At 43.5% G+C, this 25,203-nt stretch overlaps 1 protein-coding gene across 2 annotated transcripts in view; it reads left to right on the forward strand.

Annotated features, from left to right (window-relative positions):
• The first annotated feature begins 1,053 nt into the window (after nucleotides 1-1,053).
• The window catches only part of LOC119171631 (uncharacterized), a 116,940-nt gene continuing 92,790 nt past the window's right edge, over nucleotides 1,054-25,203 (forward strand). For both annotated transcript variants that reach the window (XM_075892129.1, XM_075892130.1), the window contains exon 1: nucleotides 1,054-1,187. The gene's annotated coding sequence lies outside the window, so the exon portion shown is untranslated. The remainder of the gene's footprint in view (nucleotides 1,188-25,203) is intronic.

The following is a 25,203-nucleotide window of genomic DNA, read 5'->3' on the forward strand; positions in this document are numbered from 1 at the left end:
AATTGCAATCAGATCAAAACGTGCCCAAAACGACGCACAAAACGTATCACAAGTACAGATGAACGCGAAGAAGCGTCTCAGTTGTTCGCTGTGTCTGAAAAGCGCGCCCTTTTCGCAGACGGAGACTGTGCGATGATTGCAGTGACCTTTGTGCGCCCGGAAACTACAACAGAAACGTTCTAGTGAAAGCCCAACGTCAGCCAAGACGTACGATTGTCCCCACTGTGAGATAAGGGTGCGTGAGCGAGGGTCGCCTTCTCCACTCTGAGGGGCAATGTAAGCGTGGGAGTTGAGAACGCGCGCCGCCACGCTCTCATTGCGCCAGCTTGCTGGTAATGCTGAGACGCAATAGCCCCCCCCCTCTCCCCGAGACGCGCGGCTAATTGCGCCATTTTGCTGGTAATGCTGAAAACGCGATAGTCCCCCCTCCCCCGACAAGCCCATTATCAGCACTAGGTGGAAGATATAAATGGCTTGCCATTCGGCATGTTGCTCCGAAGACTCAGTAGTAAACGCATCACATTCACGACTCAGGGGTTCCACGTTCGATTACGTGCACCAAAGTCTTTTTCAGCATTATTTTTTTTCTTGCGTATATATATAAATACGTACACATATACGGTGAGTGACGGCAACGCCAGCGGCAATATCAAGCGGAGGGTGTCCATATTATTGCTATGGCAATAAAACACAGGCCTGAGAACGTGAACGCTCCTTAGTGCAAAGACGCTGAACAGGCCAAACAACGTCACCTTTTTTTCGCCAGCAGCCCCTCGGCTGCGCTCTGGGAGCTGTTTTTAGTCGATCGATGGTTGCTTGGAGCACGCGAACGCTCTGCAGCCCTGCTTGCCTCGCGCGTCATCCCATAGTTGCAGCAGCAATCGTTCTCTCTCCCTTTTTCCTTACGTTCTCTCTCTTCCCTAGGTTCCCCGAAAATGAAGCGAATGGATGAGACCTAGGGAAGAGGCCACAACTTTTCCCTATGCTAGTGAGAAAGGGGGAAGCGAGCACTCATCTTCCCTCTCCCTCGAATTTCGCGCGTGCTGCTCGACGCACGGTCAGTGAGGATCTCCCGACAGCCTACGCCCAAAGCCCTTCTTCGTTTGCGACTCCTGAGCCTCGTCGTCAGGTGCCCACACAGCTCTTCGGGCAAATCGCTGCTGTTACGTCCTGCGGTTGAATAAGAGGTCAGTGCATTCGCAAACGATCCTCCACGATGTTTTCAAGCGGGCTGATCGTTAGACCGTTCGCGTTGGTATTGCGCCGCGAGGCACAGAATACGTGCGAACAGCGTTATTCGACAGATGTGCGCGGGGACGAATGCTGGCGAAAAAGCTCCGATTTGCGAGGTCCTCGCCATAAGCAAATCAATTGGCCTCATTAACTACCGCGACCAATCGTTTACCGACGTAGAGTAACGACAACGAACAGCCGCTGCTACCGCACGTATGCGAAACACATGGAACAGCGCTCGTATTGACCTAACCTTTCATTCAAGGAGCAGCTTCACCGGCTGTTTTCACTGCACTGGGTATCTAAGTGTATAGGCGTATGGGCATGGCGGGAAGTCTCTTTGGCCCGTGACTTTCGCAAAGGCCGTTCTTCAATCGTAAATAACGTGGTTGGCAAATAAAGCGGTTGCGCAGTAAGTGGACGCCAACCTTGACGTCCCATCTGGTGGGATGATAAACAATAAAGCGCGCTAAGTGGTGGGTTGATTCACCAACGCACTTCTCCGGGCGCTATACTGTAGATTAAACCTTGAGCGGGTCTTTAGCTCGCTCTTGCTGGAGATTAGTTGCCGCGGTCGCGCCGTAGGAGTGGTCGAGGCCACTCAGTGATTCGTCATATCGTAGCGCCAACTGTATATTCGTGGACTTGGTGGCATTTGACTGCTACTTCACAAACGCAGCGTTCTTAACATCGATCCTTGCCTTTTCGGATGGATTAGTTGTTTCCTTCTCGAACGCTTACAATTTGTTAATGCTAATGAGCATAATTCACCCTTTACTAACAGAAATTCCGGAGTGCCACAGGGCTCCGTCCTCGGACCTCTGCTATTTTTAACATACTATATTAATCTTCCCGCTGATGTTTCCTTGCACATATTTCTTTTCGCAGAGAACTGCATGATTTTTCGAGAAATTATAACCCCTAATAATACTAACGCTCTCCAATCTGATCTATCCGCTATATCTAACTGGTGCACTAAATGGCGAATGGAACTTAAAAAATTGCTATATTATGCATGTCACCCGAAACCCTAACATTCCTCTTCTCTCCTATTTTGTTAATGGTGTTCCATTAAAATCAATCTCTTCATATAAATACTTAGGTGTCCACATATCATTATAAATTGGACTGTGCACACAGAGTACATCCTCAACAACGCTAACCGCATGCTATGCTATCTGCGCCGCAACTTTTGTGTCGTTCTCTTCACTGTTGAGCTAATACTTTACAAAACCTTAATTCGGCCAAAGCTAGAATACGCTGCCTCCGTATGGAACCCAATGCAAGCAAAATTAACCATTGCCTTAGAACTCGTTCAGGATAGCTCCACTCGTTTCATTCTAACTACAATCACATTGCTAGCATATCAGGCATGAAAGCCATCCTATCTCTTCCATCTTTAGGCACGCGTCGCGAAATTTCTCGCCTGAATTTGTTTCATAATATATAATAACGCCCAACCCTTCACGGCGCACTCCTTCCACCACAGTATATGTTCCACCGCATAGATCATCGCCATGAAGCAGGTGTTCCGTTTTCAGAAACGAAAACATTCTCCCGATCATTTTCACCACGCACCACAATCGGGTGGAACCACTTTCCAGCTGAAATCAGATCAATCACTGACAATAAGCGTTTTTGAGAAGCATTGATCGATTGGTTTGTAGGGTTTGATGTCCCAAAACCACGATCCGATTATGAGAGACGCCGTAGTGAAGGGCTCCAGAAATTTAGGTTAACCGGGGTTGTATAACGTGCACCCAAATTTGAGCACACGGGCCTACAACATTTCCGCCTCCATCGGAAATGCAGCAGCCGGAATTTGATCTCGCGCCCGGCGGGTCAGCAGCCGAGTACCTTAGCCACTAGACCACCGCGGCGGGGCTCACCAATGTTATTTAAATTTAGAAGCGCGTTTTACTTTACTGTTATTATTACTCACTCTAGTTGTTTTGCTAATGTATATATGTATGTATTTTTTGTTCCCAGCTCTCTGTAATGCCGTTGGGCGTGAGGGGTAAATTAAATAAAAATAAATAATAAATAAAATTAGAAATTAGACGCATGGAAACTGAGTATCGAAGCCATGCTTTGAAAAAAAATACTGTCGTAGAACCTGTTTAACATCATTGCATCTGTTCATTATGAATTACAACGTAATATAATGAACGCCGTCAAATCGTTGTGTGTGCGATGTCATGAAATCGTGGTTGCATATTGTCGTGCTTAGAAATCTCATTCCAGAAAAATGAAAAATTTCTAAACATGGATTGTGTCGAGCCGACGTTTCGACAACCGGACTTGTCTTCCTCAAAAGAAGACGAGTCCGTGTGTCGACACAACCTATGTTTAGGAATTTTTCAACGCAAGCTACCACCTTGCCCTCCTACGGTCTTTTTTTTTTTGAATTCTAGAAAATTCGCGAGGAGACAGGTGCTGTACTCTCGAAGTGCAAGTATTTGAGCTACTGACTGCAGCGCGCTTTCCTATAGTGTGAACAAAAAAGGTTAACACTAGCTCATTGTCCTGAGGGCCTTATCGTCGAGTTTCTTTGCACCACCTGAGGAAGCCTATACCGTAGGAATGAACAGCCCTCTATGGTGAAAGCATTAGTCTGATCTATGCAATTTCTACTTATAATAAAGCTTTGAAAACGCCATCCCTGTTACTCAGTTACCGATGAGATTTATACATACCGTACGTAATTTCAAAACTTGTCAAAGAAAAAAAATCGCCACTGAGAAAGAAATTGTTCCTTTGCACATCATACGCAAACGTCGTGTGCATCTTGCGCACCTTGTGAAGCAATTGTTTGTCCGCACTTTAAAGGGAAAGTTCTCTTAAGAATGCCTTGAGTACTTTATGTTGTTCAGTGCAGCTCGTGTAATGTACCCGCAAGCTCAGCTCTTATTAATCTTTTGATTTCTTTCCAATACGGAAAAACTGGAAGCAAACAACTAAAAGGATGAACAGTAGCCAGAGCTACAATACTACGTAAATATTATTGGTATTTTTTCATCGATCTTTAGCGGGGACAAAGTAACAAGTAAGTGAAGATAGTGAAGTCGTAGCCATATTTGTCGCACTTTTTCATGTATGGTGGCATATAGGTGACAAAATTATCACTTCTTTTCGTTTTAACAATGATAACATTAGTCTTCACATGGATAGCACGGGCCGGATAAATAAAAACTCAAGTATGTATTTGTCAAAGATTGCAGCCATCTTATCAATGATGATGATGATGATGATGATGTGTGGTGTTTTATGGCGCAAGGGCCAATTGAAGGATAAAGAGCACTATTTCAATAGGAAAGATTTCTGAACAACGATATGGTACGTGGCTGTATAGGGGCCTCAAAGTTCCGCGCGCTAAAGCGGGTAAACGCATATAAACATTAAAATCATGACAGTGGCGTGAAGTATGTGCAATGAGAGTAAATGGAGAAAGGTCGTGATAATAAAACCATGGTAGAGCTGTAGCTACCGAAGCCCCGACCTCGGTACAGAGGTCGTGCTACAGATCAGCTCGGAATATGGGGTGAAAACGATTTACATCTCTTAATAACGTAAACAGGGATTGAAGTTTAAAGATCGTACCCCTACCGATGAGCATGGCAGAATGTAGCAGAAGCTGCTGTCAGTAGGGTAATAAAAAACTTTCTCAGAGCATCTAACTCATTGCACTGAACAAGTATGTAGAGAACCAAAAGTGGCTTTCCACATCTCTCACACAATGGTGGATCACGAGCTGATAAAAGGCATGCATGGGTAGACTACGCATGTCCTGTTCATAACATTGTAAGGGCTGCTTCTGTGTGCCGTGATTTTGATAGTGGCAGCCTATTACGAAGTTGCGGCTTAACAACAAGCAGTTTATTATCTGTGTGTCTATCCTACGTGCTCTACCAATAGCCGCTGAGCTTTCATTTTAGAAAAAAGGTTTCAAGTCAAGTGCAGAGATTGGTATTGATGCATTGGCAGCGGCGTCGCTGGCAAATCCAGCCAGCTGGTCCACTAAAACGTTTCCCTGTATATCACAATGCCATTGTACTCAGCAAGCTACGACATGTTGTTTGGTTTAATAGATTGTATATAAGAGTGAATAAAGCATAACAAGAACTTTTTTTGTGTTTTTGAGCATAAATTACTGCCTTTTGTAGTTTCAATGCGGCAATGTGTTCAACAGCCGCCAGTATCGCAGAGGCTTCTCCTGTGAAAATGCTTGTATCAGGATGCCGGACACGGGTATACAAAAAGTATGGGCCGGTCGCTGCCTACGACATGGAAGTGTTGGACATCTGTAAAAAAGTCAGGAAATTTTCTTTGCAGTTCCAGGAAGTATGTTCGACAATGGGCGCGTTCTTTTTAACCTCTGAGAAAGACGCATCGCAATCTATCGTATGCCACGGCGGCAGACTTGCTACGGGAGCCATCAAACGGTGTTCCAAGTGTCAAACAAGTTTCCTCACACGAAGATAGTAGGGTTGTCTCATTGAAGGCCGGTATTTGAATAGAGCAGAACTCGACATATCATTAATTGTGGACTGTGTAGGGTGCTCCTTGTCTGCGTTCACTTTAAGGTAATATTTAATGGACATGCAAGCGATCATTCATTAGATTCCACGTACAGGCTTTCCACGGGGCTAGTGCGAAAAGAACCCGTAGAGAAACGAATGCCTAGACGATGTACAAGATAAAGCATTTTAAGGGTAGTATGTGTCGCAGACTGGTATGCTATTGCTCCATAGTCTAGGCGGGTACGTATGAGGCTTTTGTACAAGTTCATCGAACACTTCTTGTAACTGCCCCACGTAGTGCGTGACAACACTTTTAGAACATTCGTGGCTTAGATGCACTTGTCTTTGAAGTACTTGATGTGTTTTATGAAGGTAAGCTTAGTGTCGAAAATTAGGCCTAAGGATTTATGTTTAGCGTTAACAGACAGACATCGACCATGGTGTTGAATGTCAGGTTCTGAGTGATATACCTCTCTTTCAGGAGAAGAATACACACGTGTTTTTTTGTGGATTCAGTAGTCGGAATCCATTTTCTTCTGCCAATTTAGAGACTTCATTCAAACCAAGCTGAATCGGCTGCTTACACATTACCAAGTTACAAGAATTAAAGTCAAGCTGAACATCATTGCCATATACGTGCAGTAAAGCGAATTTTGTGGGATGCAAAGACGCAATGAATTCATTTTGATAATGACAACTAAGTAAACCACTTTGCGGCACTCCTGTTTCTTGGGCAAATGTTCGGGATAACACATTGCCCACTCGGACTCGGGAGGTCCGATTAAACAGGTAGCTTTCAAATATGGTAAACATTCTATTATGCACACCAAACTGGAACAAGTCTCTTAATATTTTGAGGCGCCATGTTGTGTCGTAAGTTTTTTCGATATCGAGGAACACAGAAAGAAAGTATTGTTTGTGGACAAAAGCGACTAGGATCTGTGCCTCGGTACGTATCAGGTGCTCGGGGGTGGATCTACTATCTCGAAAACCGCACTAATATGGCTAAAGTAGACTGTTTGTTTCAAGGAAATGTATAAGCCGGTGATTAATCTTCTCAAAAAGTTTACATAGGCAGCTTGTAAGTGCGATGGACCCGTAACTTTAACAAAGAAAAATCTTTGCCCTGCTTCAAAATAAGTATGACAATCACTTATTTTCAAGAAATAGGAAACGCGCCTGAAAACCAGATAGCATTTAACAAGGAAAGTAAGGTTTTCGTGTTTTTAGCGGTAGGTTTTTAAACATTTCATACAAGATACGGTTGGAACTTGGGCCGGGTTTACTGCAGCTGTTTTGTGGCGATTGAGGTTCAGCTAAGCTGAAATATTGTTTGTATGCCTAGTATTTTATGCATTTTGTTCTACTTTCTGTTTTTTTTTCTATTCTCATTCTGTATCTTTGGAAAACGTCAGTATAGTGCGACGAGCCAGACACCTCTTCAAAGTGTGCGCCGAGGAAGTTAGCCTGATCTTCCAAGTTGTCACCTTGTGTATTTGCGAGAGGGAGTGAGTGCAATTGCCTTCCTGATACCCACCGACCATGCCCCATACTCTAGCCTTCTATGAATCGATGCCTTATAAAAACTTCTACCAACCTTCCCTTCTGGCCTATCAGCGATCTCTCACCTTGCAACTTAATTTCCTTTAAATTTTCAAAATTCTCTGCTGTGGATGAGACCCGAGGCCCCATTCTTGCTTTGTTTTGCTGCTTTCGCGCAGTGCAACACTCAGTGTTGCACCGTGGGACTCGTCGCTTGCGCAGCGCCCCAAAAGTGTGCGGGATACACTTGGCTGCAGCGTCAGTAAGAAAAACTGTGATGCACTGTACAGCTTCAGCTACGCTTGACCCACACATATCAGTCCAACTTAAATGAGTAATGTTATGAAACTGCCCGTTATCAGCTTTGTTTATAAGCCATTCGGTAATACGCGGCGACAGCCCAAGCAAGCAGGTTTTAGTATTGCTGCACTTCCGTCGGTCATTTGCCGGAACGTGCGTTTTATTCGTAGAAGCCAGCGATGTAACGATAGTTCAGTCTTTATAGTATCCACCTAAAATACTTCTATGCAACCTAATTCAAAATATACCGATGGTGCCTAGAAGAATTGCCGTATTTTTGCTCTACCTTTGATCCTACATGGACACTGGGTTAAAAATGCCAGACTATGTTCTCCGTTTTGATTTGAAAGCATAACCACCAAGTTCAACCGAGCATATATTGCTATCGAATGGCTAATTTTTTATTAATAATATTGTGATTAAAATGTCGTGTGCCTTTTCAAAATTTGCCTGTGCCTGGCGCTGGCTAGCCCATTTTTTTAGGTGAGAGACTTTCGGTAACTTTCTTGACAAACGCAACAACGAGCGGCTGTCATAATCTGGGTAGCTTTGGGAGGTCACATTCCATAAGCCGAATCAATAGTAATAATTATTGGGGTTTCCCATCCCGAATTCTTAACATGTTTATCAGAGACGTCGTAGTGGAAGGCTGTGGTAACTTCTAGCCCGTAGGTTTGATTGAGGTCCATACAAATATATTTTGTCTTAGTCAAAATGCGTCTGACGAGGCTGGGACTCAACGCCGCGACTTTAGTAGAAGTAGTAGTAATAGTATGTTTACTTAATTTCTTAGAATACAAAAAAACAAAATAAAAGGCACTCCGTACACCTTAAAAAGGCATCTGCAGCTAAAGGTTGCCACAGATACACATTTCTTGCATATACGTAAAAACGAGAAAACGTTTTGACATATTTTGTACCACATGCGCGCTATCAAAGGAATACGCCGATCAAAACCAAGATATATATATATATATATATATATATATATATATATATATATATATATATATATATATATATATATATATATATATATATATATATATATATATATATATATATATATATATATATATATATATACCTAACATATTGCAGATACGCACGCATTACATATAAAAAGAGAAAACAGAAAATAATACTCGACGAATCGTATTGCCAAAATTAAATTCCAATAAATATTTGTCATAAAATAACGACACACTGTTCGAAGACTAGCGAAAATATTACAGCACGATCTATACCTATTTATCATTGACTGAGTGAGCGAGAAAATTTCAAAAGGGAGACACCTGGACACAGCGCACACTAACAAGCGAAGCTTTATTCGAGAAAACAGACATATATATGTGGTTACGAGAACCCGTGTGGTGATAGATAATGATTAGATGAGCAGGCAGATTGTATTAATGACGCGCTTTGAGAAAAGCTACCTAAATGGGAAATGACATAACCGAGGGTTGCGTGACACATGAATGACCAGTTTTGTTGATGAGATACGCCTCTGCGATTTTCCGTGCTACCTTGTCCCTGAATGTAGCTTTAACTACCGTATCACCAAACAAGGGCGTGCAGCCACACTTTTTACAATGCGATTATAGACTATAGCATGGTTTCCCCTTCATAGAAGCTTTGTTATTCATAATTTTAGTATCAATACAATGCCCTGTCTGTCCTAAATAAAACTTCCCACACGACAGCGGAGTGCCGGCCACCACAGCGACGGCGCAGTCAACCTCTTCGGCCCTGTGCCTGGCCTGACAAGTACCCTTGTCATGGCGCTCACCTTCCATCCTCCTCGCAACTGCCACGCAAATGCTGCCTAAACGGTTGCCGGCAGAAAAGAATACATTGCAACCATACCTTGCTCCGACTCTCTTTAAACGGTGTGAGACACCATGTAGATACGGCAACCGGCAGTTCTCAAGCACGGAGCCTCTTGCCTGCGCTTTAACAACCCGCAGAACCCTTTCAGCCAGCCTAGCCCCCTTTTGTACCATAAATGTTTTCGCGCACTCGGTCAAGATGTACTACCAACTCATCCAGTAGTGTGTGCTTTTCTACCTACTTGTTTTCTACAATATATATTAGTGATGACAATTTATTTACTTTTAATCAAAATCTCTCTAACTTGCTTTTGAGGTGCTTCAAGACTGACGTCAAACTGCAAACAAATTTTGAATGTAATAACTAATCGCGTTGATTGGTATTACAGCATTTGTTTTAAACAACCTCTTTTGTTTTCGGTGTAAACGCTGTAAGTTTCTTCTATCAGAATAATGTTGGTCGTTTTCTTTATACTACTTAATTTTGTGTATCTTTTGATGAGTTTAAAACAGTATATTTGGTTTGCCCTTAACATTTCATGATAATGAAAGCTTACTCAAGTGCATTAACAGCCTATTCTACGGAGGTAATTTTCAAAACAACGAAGTATATTCTGTTGTAGCACCATAGGATTGTTAGTTTTCTTTGGTTCTTGCCCTACTCCTTACTAGTACGCCGTAACAAAAGTCTCGGATAAAAGAGGGTGTTGTACAAAATTTTCTCTAGCCACGGACGTATGAGGAAACCAATTCTGCACAGAGATCCTACCGTTCCCGCAAGTTGCCTTACTAAATGATGATTGCGGACGTCACATGTCAAGCCTTACCTGAAGCATGTCCCAAGAAATTTTCTATGTTTTTCGGGCGTTATAGTGTTCCCGTTCAATATTATCAATGTTATATTTATGCTATATTTACCACGTTTATTTATTCGGCTAATTAGAATGTATGTGTTCTTCTTGGTACCTAAATGTAGCTTGTTTTGTTCGAGCCAGCATGAGAGGCACGTCATATATTCATTTGCGTTTTTTCTTTCCAGCGTTTCTAAGTGGCTTGATTTAAAAGAGAACGTTCGAGTTGTCTGCGCACATAATAAGCTGAGGGGACGCGGGCATACTAACAATATTATTTACATAAAGCAAAAGACCCAAGAAGTCTCTGCGGAACTCCTTGAGTACACTGAAAATGACTTTATGTAGCTGTTTTCATTTGTTATAGCTGGTATCGGTTATGCAAATAGTTTTGTAAAAGCTTAAAGCGAATTCTACGTAAGCCATTCAATAAAAGTTTCCTTAATAATACGTCGCAAAGTATTAAACCAAATCGTTTTTAAGTTTGAAAATAAACCAAGCACAATTTTTTTATTCTTCATATTGGAAATTATTTGATATTTCGTATTGTTACCACTTCTTTAGTAGATTTTTTTTTCTGAGAGTATTTCGACATGTTGCGATGATGTACAACTCATTGAAGAAGAATAACAACCTGTCGTGAATAATGTTACAACGCACGTCACTGACTCAACAGAACATAGGTGGCACGTCGTTCATTCCAGGTCAGCCAGAGCTTCGGCGAACCCGAGCTCCCGCGCAGCACGAGCGTCACGAGACCGGCGAGCCGCGCTTCTTGCTGGTGATGATGATGTTAGACTCCGATGCCACAAATAACGCCTTCAAAAACCTCTGACAAAGTCGAAAGTGCTGACACAGGTCTATAACTTGGACATGGTACTTGTGCCACCTCCTTTTTAAATTGGGCTTACCCTTGCAACTTTCAACTGTGCCGGAAACACGCCTGTTGTCTGCACTGGATTCAAGTAAGCAAGCTGCTCGAAGATCAACGGACATATCAACTTTAGTTCAGCTGCGGTGCATGTATGCCTGGCGCCACATTGCTTTTAAGTCTATTATAGTTAGCTATCTGAACACAACCAAACACGACAGTCCAGATAAAGAAACGGAAATGAAGCTTCACATACAAAATTCGAGTGTTACACTCCCCCTTGTTACAAGGTTTAGAGGATCACCAGAAAAAATGGTAGTTGCGTTTGCTGGCTGGAGCTATCATTTCTGTCATACCGCCATATTTAATGTAGTAAAGCGCTCTACGAGGGACGAATAAAAAACAAAACGAACAAACCAAAACTGCTTCCTTCAGTGGTACGTTCACTTCTCGATCAAATTGTCTATCATGCTCGTTCTATCCCTGATTGATTGATACGTGGGGTTTAACATCCCAAAACCACCATATGATTATGAGAGACGCCGTAGTGGAGGGCTCCGGAAATTTCGACCACCTGGGGTTCTTTAACGTGCACCCAAATCTGAGCACACGGGCCTACAACATTTCCGCCTCCATCGGAAATGCAGCCGCCGCAGTCGGGATTCGATCCCGCGACCTGCGGGTCAGCAGCCGAGTACCTTAGCCACTAGACCACCACGGCGGGGCCTCGTTCTTTCCCTGGTTCTCGTTATCTTGCATGCGTCTAATGTAACCTGAACTGAGTCTGTTTCTTTTTTTCTAAATGAGACGAAAAAAAAAAAAACACTTGCTGCACCTCAAAAGTTGCATTGCTGTGCTGCTAAAGCGACAATGTAGTGAACAGTGGAGGGAATCATGGCTTCCAGCGCGTCACGCGTATGTAATAAACTACGAGGCATCACATTTGTTTTCTTAAACATTGAGATGCATGTCGAGACGCCACACACGCAACCATGAGCTAGCGGCTAACAATTGAGACAATGTGAAACTTCTGTGCCGAATAGCATGCCATCACAAGCAGAGCTCGTTAATTTGCGGAACGCTGAGCACGAGTGGTTGAGGCCCTCCACTTCGTCCGAGCACCACTAATGAGGCGACGAGCACGAGCCACCACGGCGCTCCGCACCCGTCGCTTTCCTTCGTTCATGCCTATCAACGATCCGCCACGTACGGCGGTGATGCAGGATACTGACAGAGGCAATCCTTCCTAGCGCAGAGAGGCAAAACCCGCGCAGCAGCCAATCGGAAAGCAGCGAAGCAGCGCCATCTATAATTTCCTCACTCAACTGCAGCTGGTATGTACTTCTATGAGACAGCGTCGTCTATTATATACTGTGCAGGAGACACTGCCGTCGTTTTTTTTCTCGTCCTTTTTCTTCTTGGTTACGCCTGACTAAGAACAAGGTCAAACTAAAAGGAGTTACGCTCGTGAAGCAGTAGTGAGGACAGTACATAAAAAAAGCTACATGTTCTAGTTTGGAGCAACGAGCACGCATTTTTACTGTTTCCGGAACTTGAAACCTCGATCGTATTCTCACTCGCTTTCGCAGTTTGGACAGCCCAACCTGGAAACTGCAAAACTACACCACTGTTACGAACAGCTCTTTGCAACAAAGGCAACAGAAGATTCCTTTGACAAGTTCCAGTGCCAATTTTAGGATGACGAATAAACGAAAAAATAAAAGCGATCAAAATACGCCAAAGCGGCACTCCTGTAGAGCATGCTTTGTTGCAGGGCTACCTTTGCAAAGGTGAAGCCTGCTTAGTCAGACAATATATTACTTTCGAAGTTTCTCGCTTTTTCTTTTAAGAGCTCGGGTACCATAACTTCATTATTAATGTTGTACTCAAAATGACGTTATTATAACTTCAGGGAGCCATGTCCCTTCTTATTGTGGCAACAGCTACCTCTTCACAGGATCTCCAACTCTCATAATACGATATCATTATTTTTCCTTCCCTTGGTAGGACATACTTCCAATCTCAAAATTTATGAAATTGTACGTGCACAATAATAGTAAAACAAACATGCACAACAAAAGTAGATTAAAAAGAAAGGTTAAGCAGTTTATGCAAGTGACGTATAAGATAATCAGTTTCAATGTGAAAGTTTGATAAACAAAGATGTAGAGCTTACAAAAATACATGTTCTGACTAGTCATACCTAAGAGACCACGCAATAAATGCTATTAGGCCAATTGAATGTTGCAAAATAATAACGCATGGATACTTGGGAATTGTTGATGTGAGTTCTTTAAATAATAATAATAAAGTAGTAACGAAAATTGAGTGACGGGCTATTGGTTATATTGGTACGTAAGCCGTTCCATTGCGTTATGGTTAGTGGAAAAATGCAATAGATATAGTATTAAAATAACCTACTTGTAGGCTAGATGAACGCTCGAATTGTGTTATTTTTGTGCATGAATTGCACACCTTTATTTTGTAAAGATCTGAACAAAAGAGAACAAAAACATGGAATGAACGCCAGTGCATTGACAGGCTCTTCTATGTGAGGCATTCATACAGGCTTGCATGTTCAACTGGAAGCCGTTCAGTTATTGACGAGCGCACCAACATATTTCCTGCGACGTTTACACTCCCCCCCACCCCACGCGCCCGATGTACATGGTACATGTGACGCGTAAAAATAAAGTACAAAATGCAGCGTGACCTCTTTACTACGTTAATAGAAGTTATTTGCTTCCTGCTTTCAAGTTAAATTTCACATTGCGTCATATGCTAGTATAGTAAGGTACTTGATTTTTATTTTTCACTCTACTCTATGCTGTATGCATAATTTGTAATTCCCAATACCCCCTTTTTATCTTCTAATTATCTGCTGCTTTTCTCGCACTCTCGTGCGAAGACATCGTAATAATTTTAAGGTATATCAATTGTCGCTCTACGATAAAAAAAGAAATACCCGATTCTTGACCGAAAATGACGCAGGCTGCATTACGTTTTTGACAAACCTTTGCAGACTTTGCTGAAAAAAATAGCAACGAAACCATGATTTCCTGGTTGTAAATTGTTATAGCAGTTACAAAAAACAGAAAGGAAGCAGCAAGTCAAGCACAGATCTTCAACTTAAGATTTTACAAAACGAAAGAGAATGATTCGCAAATGGTTTGCAGCAGACAAGAAATCTTGCAAGAACAGACCTCAATGCAGAAAATACAGGAACTACGCTACCGCCTCGCATCAAGATTGAAACACCTTTTTTTTTTATTAATAGCTTGTCAGCTATACAAACAAGTGACGTGGTCTGCTGCTTGGATGTTGATTGGTGCTTGTTTACTAATTCAACTTTCGCACTTTTTTACACTTCATGAACTATCCATGCGTTCATCTGCCCGTCCACGCGTGCGTCTGTTCGTGCGTCCGTCCCTGCGTTCGTCCATGCATCCGCCCCTGCGTCCGTTCATGCATCTACCCATGCATCTGTCTGTGTGTCCGTTCGTCCATCTATCCAACACTCCAAGTATCACCATCTCACATCTTTTCGTCATATATTCCCCATATAGAAGCACCGCCATCCAGCGGACATTCCAAGGACTAAACGGGAGGTGGCACACGCACACTTTCTTACGGCTTGCGCTTCGGGTCTACTTCCCACCTTTAACCACCTCGAGTTCATGGTATAAACTAGTTCACTGTATTCATGGCACTGCGGCCCAACGCTCGCTGAACTTTTTAAACCAAGGAGGTTACGCCCAGCGAGTATAACGTAGCAACCTTTTCCTGTCAGATAGTGCTCTATGTACATGCCAATGGCTGCTAATGGGAAATGAGAGACAGGAGAATTCGGCTTTTACTTTCTTACGGCGTGCGCTTCGTATCTACTTCTCTCTTTTAACCACCTCGAGTTCATTCATGGTATATACTAGTTGATTGTATTCATGGCACTGCGGCTCGACGCTTGCTGAACCTTTCTAAAACCAAGGAGGTTACGCCCAGCGAGTATAACGTAGCAACCTTTTCCTGTCAGATAGTGCTCAATGTACATGCCAATGGCTACTAATGGGGATCGGAGCGTGCGCGTTAACTAAAAGCCAAATGCTCCTGCCTCTCATTCCCCTTTAGCAGCCAATGGCATGTACATTGAGCACTATTTTTCATTGTTAAACAACGCATAGAAGAAATCTCTCGCCGGCACCACCTTGCAGGTCAAAATGTTATACGTGTTACATACTACAATGGCTACGAGGGAGGAACGGGTGCCGCTATAAGGAGCTTCGCCCTTAAAAGAACTAATTTGGCTTAGTTTGGCTTTCGCAACGATGCCTTTTTCAGTCATACATCTACCTTCAATCCTTTCAGCCTGAAAATTACGTAGATTAATATATCCGGCAAAGGAAACACTGGAACTTTTTCCCCCATTTTAGTGCTATCGAAGACCCGTACGATGAAGCAATTCGACCTCACACAGGAAGGCAGAGTAACAAATAATCGAGCCTGTAGGATTGCTCAGACAATATCAGTGTCAGCTAGTAAGTTGTCCGTTTCGCAAACTAGGAGGTGCAGACAACTGTGTATTTTTACTTAGTTATACAGAGTTGCAAGGCCCGCACTGTCTTGCTTCGCAAAACTCAAACGAACTTGGTGATGAGATGTTTTGCTGAGTCACGCTAGTTCAGTCCCAAGTCTTCCTACGGTTTCGCGCGGCCGCTTAAAATTGGATTCCGATAGCGGACTGAAAAGTCAGCACACGGTGGCTGACGAAAACGTCGTGGGGTGCCGCATAATTCTATGGCAGCCTGTTATATATCGTATTTGCCAAACCTCTTTGTTTGTCACCTCGATGTAGAGCTGAAGCTTTAATGGTTCCTAGAAGAGTGGAACAGCCTATCACTAGGAAATGGTAATTTTTTTCTATTATCTCGGAAGCCAACTTCATGTTCTACAAATTCACTGCGTTCGCTCATGTCGCGTACTCTTTGACGTCAGTTTGTATTAAAATCACTTGGTCGCTCATTGTGTACACAGTTCTTTCGATAGCTCATTCGAAGTATTCCAAGACACCTAAATGGCTGATAGAAGTCACTTGTGTTGTATTTGTATCTGAGTAGGCTTCCATACCAGAAAGCAACTTGCGCCGCTAGATAATGGCTGTAACGCAACAAAAACAAAAAAAAAAGCCATATACATCTGGTGGAGCCATCTCAAAGTTTTCCCATTAGGTTGCCGGCTTGTATCAGCTTCGACGCCATCTGCTATGCGGTCAGTAAGATTAATCAGTAAAAATGACTGTTAATATATGCTAAAAACAGCATTAATAGATGAACTTCGAAAGCTTGGAAATCCTTTTGTGCAATTTGTAGTTCACAAAAGCCCGCGGACAGAAAAAAGTGACGATGTGCTCCATTCCATCGTCACTTACTTCTTCCATGTCCTTTTTGAAGCCACAAATTTTACGACGTTTCAGCCCCAACATGCCCAGTCTTACATCCTGTCAACCTTTTGTGATTTAACCACAGTGCACCCACACCTCAAAAAGGAAGAGAATGACCGCGAATACACACCATTCGCTCACTCACTCACTCACTCACTCACTCACTCACTCACTCACTCGCGCACTCGCTCGCTCATTGAAGTACCAACATACGAACAAACTCTCGATTGTGTTAGCTATAGCTATGTACATTGCCTTACTGAATTTGCTAGCAAGCTTCAATGGCTACAAACAATAAAAAAGAAAAAGGAACAGAGATATTCACATTTGTTTATGCATTTGAGCACTCTTTCAGTACGCGTACGCCCAACAAGTTGATGATGCTAAAGGTCGCGCCTTATCCGGCAGCTGCCGCACTGTACGACAGTGTTGCCAGCGTTCACACTTCGCCAGTCTCTGGTCAAGGCCACCACTCCGGTGATTCTAAGATTGCTTACTCGATGGCGTGCCGCCAACCAAGGCTTGGTTTTTCGATGGTGCACGCGCTCGCCTCCTCGCGACTACGTTCACTTCATTCTCATCACTTCGTGTACGTGCAGCAGCATGTGACAAGTTCTTAGGATGGGTGTTACGCACGGCTACTAATATCCTCCCAAGCCCCCTGACCTCGCCGCTCTCAATTTCGTTGAAGAACGCCTGATAGCTCCACGTGTGCGATTCAGGAGCGTTAGGCATTTGACTCATGGCAGCGGCCAGGGCAGTTGGTTAACGTGCCAATCAACGTGGCCAACACTGTGCAGTGCAGGCCGCAGAATGTGCCCGACAACGCTGCTTTCGACGTACACATCATGTGGCGGCTCGTTAACAAACCTTCCTACCAAAATGGTCGTGCCGAGAAACGCTCCGTGCACCTCCGAGCAAGCTCCTCCAGCCTCATTGACTTAGTTGATATGGCAGCAATATTTCTTTTATTTCTTCATTTTTTTTTACCAAGACGTGCAGTGAATCTTTTCAGAGCGACTTGCCATTTCCGACTGCGCCTCGTGCTCGTTAAAACCAAACCTCTTTTCATTTTCCTGCCTTTTTTTATCTCCTCGATACGGTCTAAGCAGACTTGTTTCACATTACCGTTTAGGCTAGCAAACATTAGCGATGGGGTTTCTGCAAATTTCCTGGGGGGACGTAACTGGTAGCATTCATAACGCTTACTGAACCAACTTTTTCCAGTGGCGCTTCCTGTCTTCACAGTAAACGCGGTGGAGAATACTAAAGGGAAAGGGAGGAGGGAGCGACGCTGCAAGTGAAGGCCAGGACGTGTAGAAGTTAGGGTTGAAAGTACAAGCCCCACCCGCACCCGGGAGGCAAAATTTCTCCTTAGTGCATCTCTCTCACTTCTCTACGACTCCGGTCTCTGCCATTTCGTGCCGTTAGATTGGACATAAATAATGGTGCTTCGCAAAGTAGAGAAAGCGGTGACTGCCTCTTTTGCGATTCTTCTCGTATGTTTATGATTTCATTATTTTCAAGGTAAAAGAACACAGACAACACTGAGGCGCTCTCTGTTCTTGTTTGTTCTTCGTTCCCCCCGATGCACCTTTGTAACTCAACGGCGTTTCACTGCTTTTTCTCTCGCGCGAACTTATGCTGGTCTCGTTTCACCGGGCCCTGTTTGTTAGAGCACCGACGCGAAAGTCATCTGCTCGTTCGGTTACAATCTTTTATCTTACTCGTTTTGCATTTGTCGATGAGTTCTGTGCTAACACTCGTGCTTGTGAACTGAGGCTCTTGCACCACACGCTTCTCAATTTCTTTTTCAGTTCGCTGCAGACAAGTTCCTCCGTACACGTGACCCGATTAATTGCAGTTCATTGCAGCGCAAACACAGCGCCAAACTGCCGCTTCGCAGTAAAAGACTCGAAGCGGAATAGCACGTACGCTTTACTCTTCTGCTTTTGATCAAAAGGCTCCGCCAGGCTCCCTTGGTAGTGCAGAGACTTCGCGTGACAACAGCACCGAACTTTCTGTGTCAATGTGGGGCGCCGGCAGCAGCGCTCAATCTCGTGATGTTCTCATGTCCTGCATTTGCTTCGATTTCATTTCCGCCCCCCAGGACGCGTTAGCGACGCTGCGCGCAGCGAAAGAAATGAAAAACATTGTGTGCAAAGAGACAAGCGTGGATTTGAGAAAAGGAGGGCGTCAACTCCGAACTTTTATTTTGTGCATCAATGCATGGCACGGAAGATTTTCTTCGCCCAAGCTGTATTCAACGGAGACTCGTTTAATCTCACTACTTCCCTCGTTTTGCAGTAGTAAAATTCAATGATAACAGTTGCCACGTTAAGCAGTTGAAAGTGAGGCGCCGGAGAATTAAGACATTGTATAATTGGGTTCATTGCGCAAGTTTTTCGGTTGCATAAGTGTTAATACGTGGCTTATCTTTCGCAGTTCGTGCAAGTATAGTTCTGAAACGCTCTTCCTTATTAGGTTTCTCTCAGGTAAGCAAGAAAGTCACGTTTGTGGTTCGTTTTGCAGGATAAGCCTCCAAGCGCATTTAGACATTCTCGACAGACTATGAGTGGTGCGATAATTTTTCGCGACTCTGGGTGTGCCTATAGCATAGTGTCAACGATAAGGGTTTGAGAATATTTCTTTTGCCTGCTATGCCATCTCTGTTGCTACAAGTGCGCCTACTGCCTGCTCATCGATCTCGTAACGGTGGCGCTTTTGCGTGCGTCAACAGCAAAACCTTCACGCTCTGTGAGTAACTTCCTTTTGCAAAGGTCTTCTGCATTACGACGACGTTGTTGCGCAATTATATCTGAAAGCCTTTTTCTGGTATACTCTGGTATGTGTTAAAAGTATGCGTTAATTCGTGTGCTTGTGCGATTTTAAAGCTTTACGCTACATTTGGGGCTTTGTAAAACCTCGCATGGCACAAGTTGTCCATCAATTTTTCACTCTAACGTGAGTGGGAATGCATAGCCAATGGTATCCGCCACTTGTAAGAATATGCTGATACAGCGACTGTTACGGAGCAGGTATTTCACAACACTGAGTGCACGTGGTCATTCAAATTGAAGCAGCACTTTTTTTTTGTTCTTTGTTCTGCTAAGCATGCCCACGTACCAAGCGAGGAACGGACACGTGCTGTTTGGAGATTAAGTGCGAAAAAAAAAAAATGTAGATCTGAAGCGGGGAGCTCGCACCGGTCGAACACGAATAACGCTTATCCATGCATAAGCAAGAGCATACGAAAGACGTCGCACATATTTGTGGGCGCTATACCTTCAAGCACATTTGCCCCCAGGGCAGTAAAAAAATCACAGCATATCCACGGACTGAATGATGATGAGTGGGGCAAAATGTCCGTCAGTCCATCCGCGCTTCCAACCGTCCGTTTGTTCTTGCATCCATCCATCCGTCCGTCCGTGTGTCCATCCGTCCGTGCGTCTGTGCGTTCTCCATGCGTCCGTCCATTCGTTCTTGAATTCGTCTGCTTGTCTATTTGTCAGTCCACCCATCTATCCATCCGTCCGTCTATCTGTCCTTGCGTCTGTCCGTGCGTTTGTCCATCCATCCGTCCGTCCATCTAGTGAGCACTCCGAGTAGTGCCATCTCGCATCTTTTCATCATATATTCATCATATAGAAGTATCGTCATCCCGTGGACATTCCAAGGAATAAACGAGAGGAGGCTACCTACTACTTCTACGAAGACGACTACTACTACTACTACTTCTGCTACTACATACATCGCGATGTCGACCCATGACATAAGAAGCTTCACCCCTAAAACATTTCCGTTTCAGCTATAACAGAGAACTTTCAGCGAAACTCATTCTCCGAGAAAGCAGCTTCGTAAAAGTAATTTATAGCACCGTTCTTGCGGCGGGCGCCATGAAGCGAGTAAATGACATTATTGACTGCCACAGCTCCACTTAGAATGTGAAGTTAAATTGCTTGGTTTCAGCATTTCGGGGTGGCTTCAGAAGTGGCAGCAGTAACCGTGTAGATTCGTAACACAAAAGGAGGCAATGTATTAACGTGATAGCGGCAAACAGCTTGTTTTGCAGAACCTTTGGGGCCGTCATGATTGGTTGTGAGAGAAAAATTATCATCTGTGTGTGACCGAAAACTTGACAGAGATGCAAATAAAGTAAATAACAGTGAATTTTGGAACTCGATGAAAATCGAACCAGGGTCGTTCGCTTGGCAAGCAAGTGTACTACCACATAGCCACGCGTCTGCTTGTAAAAACAGTGAAAATAACTTGCATGCTGTACAAAGACAAGCGTTCTGTATAGATGCTTATCAATGCTACATGTAATATTGTAGTAATAATGCGTGGTACAGCCGTGCATTGCTATTGGGCGTCAGGATATGCGATTATCATAAATTTATGGTTTAAAGCGCGCCATCCACTACAACAGGCACACACGTTACTGCGCCCTTTTCGTCAAGGCCACGTAGTTGGTACATAGCAAGTTCTAAAAGATTTTACGTGCACAACTGCCCGTGGTTTAAAGCATTCTACCCATTTAACGGAATGCAGCCGGATGCGAAACATTCACATATACAAGTCTTTGTGATCTCAGTACGCACTAGGGACAAGATATCGCTAGAGCATCGAATTTTTCGAAGTGAAGCCTATGAGTCCCTCATTTCTTTTTTCTGTAGGGCTCAGAGTGCACTGTTGTTACGTTTACGTGGATATTATTGGCTTCAAACAATTATCCGGGATAAAAAAAAAACACAGCCCAAAGGCGCCATCACTGTCGTGTTTATTTGTCCAGGTGTTTCGGGCATATGGGAGAATGTGTAGCTGCATGACAACAGCTAAAATTTGACAATTGTAGCATACACAACTGCAGATATATTCTGCGTTTTGCACGTGGACAAACCAAATTAATTAAAGAATGACTATGTCATAGTTTTTCTTTCAGATCTAGGCATCGCGGCGGATTTCTTAAGATTCAGTTGCCTTGGAATGCATTCCTTTGTTTTACGTGGACAGAATTACTTTTATCTCTTGTTTTTCTCTAATCATTCTTCATCGTAAAGTTGTGCGTCGTGACTCGTACCATTATGTTGCTAATAGAAAGAACAAATAAAAGAACGAAAGATAACAGTGCGAAGTGGCACTGTTATCTATTTATACATCATAAATAGTGTTAAAGTCCCCAAAGCACGTTATAATTATGAGAGGCGCAATAGATGAGGTCTCCTGGTTTTGTTTAATGTGACTCTGGCATTTCGGCCTCCACAAAAAACGCGGCTGGCACGGCTGCGATTTGATCCGACTACCTTCCGGCAGGCATCATAACGAACAGAGCACACACAACATCGGCTATTGTGTCTGCCAATGTCTCTTCTCTTTTGAGTGAAACATTATTTGAACTTTATACAAGTGCAGTTATTTAGGCCTTCTGCTGTTTTTTTTTTTCACTACAGCGAGGCTGTGAAGGCTAGCCGTAATATCTGTGACCTGTCAGGAAACCGGATTGTGTCACGGCCTTTGAGGAAGCTTCCATCGTGACAAGTGGGCAGAGAGACGGGGTCAGTCCCACCACTGATTGCTAAAAATGAAGATGGCAACAGTTAGCTGCATGAACGGCAATGAGACGACAGTGAACCCCCGATGACGTACTACAAGAGAGTGGGAAAGGCAACGGCAACTGCGAGAAGACCCTGAAGCGATGGAAGGCCTTTGCCAATGACGACGTGCCCCTAAATCTATGAGAAGCGCAAGCAACGCGTTTCAGCGCGAGGTTCGGTCACTGTAGTTCGGCGATCCGGGTCGCGTCAGTGACTCTTTGTGCTTCAACTCGAATCCCCCTGCGCTGAAAGTCAGCGTAGAAGCAACCTATAGCGTCCTTTAGCTATGACCTAGAAAGAACCTGCATCAACGCCTAGAAACCCTGATATAAGCCTTCAGAATCATTTAATTTAAAGTTACAAGTCTTGCGTGGCTGAGTTTAAGCTCAACTTTTTTTTTAATTGCGGTTCATAGCCCGAGCTTAGACATATAATTGATAACGGGTGCTTTATTTACTACTACGAGCTATTATAAATTCAGTTTATTATTTGAATATTTTGCAGATTCAAATATAAAACTGAAATTCTTACCACAGATAGCGACCGACTCCTGCGGCCGTATCTTTACAGCTGCCAATTATACGAATACATCGCCACTGATAAAACAGGTAATAATGTTTAGCTTTCAGCAGCGACAATGCTGCTACCTCTTCCCTGACGAGGAAGTTCATGTGGCATTTGTTTTATTTAGTTATTTTTTACTTAGTAGCTACCTGCATCGCCATTAGGATGCGATACAGCAGGAGAGGGGAGGGAGTTATGCATCTTATAAGTTGTCAAACATTCATTTCAAAACACAAAGTTCAGTAAGAATTCGCCATTTCATTGTGTTTCGAAAATATTAAGCCGCTGCTGTATAGAAACTATTCCGTGATATCTGACAGGAAATACTGTTATGGCACGTTAGGGTAAACACTTTGTTTGTATTCGTAATAGGCCAAATTTGTGCGGTAATAATGGTGATTTGATTGATATGCGAGGTTTAACGTCCCAAAACCACCATATGATTACGAAAGACGCTGTAATGAAGGACTCCGGAAATTTCGACCACCTGGGGTTCTTTAACGTGCACCCAAATCTGAGCACACGGGCTTACAGCATTTACGCCTCCATCGAAAATGTAGGCGCCGCAGCCGGTATTCGATCCCACAACCTGCGGGTCAGCTGCCGGGTACCTTAGCCACAAGACCACTAGGAGGGGCGCGCGGTAAGAAGGCAGGGACACAGCAAACTGCGCAGTAACTAGGAAGAGAAAACAGAGAGAAGTATGCTAATCTCGAAAAAGATTTCAAGGAAGGACATTTCACGACACGTATTATTTTCCAGAAATCCACCTCTCAGCAGCTTTCTTTTTTCAAGGTGTGGGAACTATAGTTGGTTTTCCACATTATTCCACATGAGTCCTCGTTGGTCCCATTAGCCCACTATCTTCTTTCTCTGCGCTTTCACCATGAAAAGTCATTTTGCTCCTCCTGAAGATCTAGTTAGTATAGATCTCGATTGCCTGGAGTGTAATGATACAAAGTGGTCCATCTGTACATAGGTATTTGGAGGAGCGAAATCGTTCAGTGACTACAATAGAGAATAAAGTTTTCGCAAACCAGATGAAACTAAAATGGGGCATGGGAGAGACAGGTATCGTTCTAAAAAAATTGGCATGAAGAATACGTGATGCTCAACGTAACATAAATCTAGTTTCCCTATAATCTTCTCTACTTTGTATAAAATATGTGATTATTTCTTCTTTTCAAGCTTCCTACGAAAGGAAATAAAAAAAATTGCAGCCGCATTAAGAGACGAAAAAAGTTAAAACATAAAAAATGAATCTTTTGATGCAGCTTTGATGTGAGGCATAACAGATTAAGAAAGCCTTCTTACTTCATCACTATATCCATCACTATATCTTTTATCTGCTCCATTGTGTTATTGTTTTATGCGGACTTAAATACAAAAAATCACGGTACTGAGAATGCTGCCACGTTACACTAAAAAGTTCCAACTCAGGCCCGTTTTTACTGCAATCAAGCCAGCGTGTTGCGATAGGCACTTTGGTGCGGAAATCCCAGTCAGTTTGGAATAATTGGCAACGAACGGGACGATCTAGCTGCCCATTCTGGCTATACTGAAAGCAATCAATTATCGTTTCCGCTTTCTAGAACTTACGCTGCACGGAAACTCCACATGATAGCTCGCAAGCGCACCACGTCGCAATGGAACGTGTCACATTCCACCGATGCACGATTATGTAACTTAAACCCAACGCTCAGTCTTCAAATTCCTCCAGAACTTGGCCGGTGAGACGTTACTATGCTGTGCAGGTTATGGTTGGGCGTCGCATTTACCAATGCGTACGTGTTCCGCATAGAAATGGTCGACAGTGCAGCATGTGACCATTGCGGCAAAGACGAAACAACTTAGCATATTCTGTGCGAATGCACACAGTACTGTCTCGCAGAGACAGTCATTCTGCAACGCACGTGAGGAACTGAGCAACCAGACCCTTTCGTAAGAAATAATCCTGCGCTACCTACAGGACTTCATGTCGCAGAAGCAAGCCTTGAGGGCCCTCCTGCGCTTTTTGCGTTCATCCGGCCTCTCAAAGCGACTGTGATTGGAACGCCCTGCTTGTGTGATTATGTAAATTTTTTCCTAACTTATTTTATATGTCTCTATCTCTATTCTCTTTTTGACCCTCCTTTCCCCACCCCTGTACAGTGTAGCAAATCAGTTCTTCTAGGCTAACCTCCCTGTCTCTTCCTTTTATTTATTTTTCTCTCTATGTGGAAAATTCGTGGAGCGAGCTATATTCCGCAAAAAAAAAAAAAATGGCGTGATAGCCTTGAGCAGTTATGAAGCCGGCGCAGCACTTCCTAAGCATCGCAGTGGAAGAAAATCAGAGATAGCAGCTCAATTTCCGGCGTCAAGGAATGAAATGAGTTTTAAAAAGCTACTAAAAAATGGCGTTTTTTGTATCTGGAATTACAGAATTTTGAAGCCCCGTTATCTTCGCGTTTAGATTCCAGTGAGCG

This window comes from Rhipicephalus microplus, chromosome 4, assembly GCF_043290135.1.
Source record: "Rhipicephalus microplus isolate Deutch F79 chromosome 4, USDA_Rmic, whole genome shotgun sequence".
Classification (NCBI taxonomy): domain Eukaryota; kingdom Metazoa; phylum Arthropoda; class Arachnida; order Ixodida; family Ixodidae; genus Rhipicephalus; species Rhipicephalus microplus.